Consider the following 2,738-nt stretch of genomic DNA (forward strand, 5'->3'; position numbering starts at 1 on the left):
AGCCTATGAAGGGAAACACCCCACTGCAGTTTTGAAGAAATTATTTGGAATTATTTGACTCCCTTACCCAAGTGAGCATTTTATTTTATTTTTATTTATTTATTTATTGTGAGCATTTTATAAATAAGCAGAAAGCAACCATATTAAGCCAACCATGAAAAGAAATAATTTTAAAAGATGATGTTTGACTGGTTTCCTTAAAAATCAACATACTTATTTTAAAAAAATTGTTCCCTGTAACGAATTTAATGGTTATCTTTGCTTTAATAGTAAACAAACTGATGAATTACTAAACTCTACTCCTGAAATCAATATTACACTATATGTTAACTAACTAGAATTTAAATAAAAACTTGAAAAAAATACATAAAACTAAAATGGGAATATAAAATTCAAATGTAAAATAAGAAAATATCTAAGCCATTAGTTACACGTTAAGCTGCATCCACAAGACTGTAGCAGTACAGAGTAGATAATCAAATATTTGTTAAATGAAAAAATGATCAGATAAAAGAATATAGAGGTTAAGTGCCGACAGAATTACTTTTTTTCTTATCAATAGACATTTATTTTGCAGTCCCTGTATATAAACACTGTGTCCAGATGAAAACAGAAAGAATTGTGGGATGTGGTTTCTCTCCTCAAAGAACGTAGAATCTTATTTGTGAGGAAAATGCAAAGATTTGATATTTTTAGAATTTTTTGAGTATGGCAGAGAGTTTGTAGAAAATGATACCCAAAAGAGTATGAATAATGACTACCCTGTGACGGTGATAACTTCAGTCAATCTGGAAAAATAATGACCACAGGCATCTGGGTTTCTACCACTAGCAAGTTCCGTGTATATGTCAGTGGCAGAGGAATTTTGTACTTGTGGAAAGACCCAGTTAGAAAGACACTAGCCACACTGCTATTGGTCTGCTCACACCTTGGATATTAACACTCTCCAAGGCCCATTTTGGAGATCTTCTTTCCTCTTTATGAGAAATCTCTTTCACTTCCATGATTTCCATCAGCACTTGTTGGCTGGAGATTCCCAGATTTCATTTTTGATACAGACTTCTCCCCAAGCTCCAGATCTAGACATCTTCTCAATGCTCCACAGATATCTCTATCTGTGCCCTACAGATATCTCTAATTAATATTCCCAAAGCAAGTTCGGTTTAAGGTATTGGATTCCCCAAGATGGGGGAATGGGGAGTGACTGCCAATGGGTACAGCATTTCCTTTCGGGGTGATTAAAATTTTCTGGAATTAGTGGTGATGGTTGTATCAGATGGCTCAACTTAGTGAATATGCTGAAAAATAGCCACTGTATTGCACATTTTGAAGATGTGGATTTTATGACATGTGAAATATATCTCATTATAAAAAAGAAACAGTATCATCCAACCTGCCTCTAGGTCAAAATTCCCGGTTATAAGGAGAGGTGTCATCATCAACTATCCAGGCTGGAATCTTAGAGCAGGTACCAAGTCTGATGCTTCATTATATTCCCAGGGCCAGCTCTGTGCCTAACCAATGTCATCGGTAATAATAATAATAATAATGTACTAATAATAAACAGTATTAATGGGTAATCAGAACTCTTTGCTGAATAAATAAATCTTACAATTCAAGCCAAACTTACTCTCTTTTCTTCATCCTCCACGTTTAGTCAGTCACCACGTCCTACAGACATCATATCTGCAGAAAAATCCCACTTTTTTTCCCCGTCATCATCACTACTGTTGCCTTAGTTTCACATCCTGTCTTTGCTCCTTGGATTACTATTCCAGTACTCTATGAAACTTTCTCCAAGTTTCTAATATTACTAAAGTGAAAATAATTTTACTCTGGGATGCCAGTGTGGTTCAGTCGGTTAAGCATCTGACTCTTGATTTTGGCTCAGGTCATGATCTCACGACCATGAGTTTGAGCCCTGCAGTGGGCTCAGGGCTGGGCGTAGAGCCTGCTTCGGATTCTGTCTCTCCCTCTGCCCCTCCCTCTGTCTCTCTCTTCCAAAAATAATAATAGTTTTATCCAAAATAGACCTCTAGTTGGTTTCCTGTTGCATAAGCCTTCTATTGTTCTAATCCCATCTCCACTGCTGCCCATGGGGTCTAAGATTCAAATATGGGTCATGTTTGTTTCTTACTTAAAGTTTTCAGTCATTTCCCATTGTCGACAGAAAGTGAAAGTATAATTCCTCAGGACACTTGCCTTGACCCTCACAGTTCTTTGTACATCCACCTCCACCCAACTTCACGTCCTGCCTATGTTCCTGGTGCCCCTTTCTCCCAGGCAGTCTTGATAAGAATCTCCCGATGTTGCCCTCCATTGAGGGCAACTGGAAGACTCCTAGAAGACTCCATTGTACTTATTAATTTCACTTCAGTCTCCATGGCCACACTTAAAACCATTTGAGGGCTGGGATCAGGTTTAACAGAGAATCTAAAGACCAGTAGTATGTCCTGTGGAAATAGTGAATCTCAAAACTCTTAGAGATGGCATTCTGGTTCCATTGGCTCAACAGTTTAGTTCTTGAATCATATCTTGCAAGGTTTATAGATATTACATATATGGTTTATGGATTACATAGGAATAACATTTGGAAAATGATCCAATGCCAATTACTTTCATTCTCCTCTTCCTGTGTTGCTTCCTTTTCCATATTTTACCCTAATTTTTCCCTTAGAGAATGAACTGTATCATAGGGGAAAATAGCAATCAGATGAGAGGGTTTTACCAACCTAATT

Source organism: Neofelis nebulosa, chromosome 15 (genome assembly GCF_028018385.1).
Source record: "Neofelis nebulosa isolate mNeoNeb1 chromosome 15, mNeoNeb1.pri, whole genome shotgun sequence".
Lineage (NCBI taxonomy): Eukaryota > Metazoa > Chordata > Mammalia > Carnivora > Felidae > Neofelis > Neofelis nebulosa.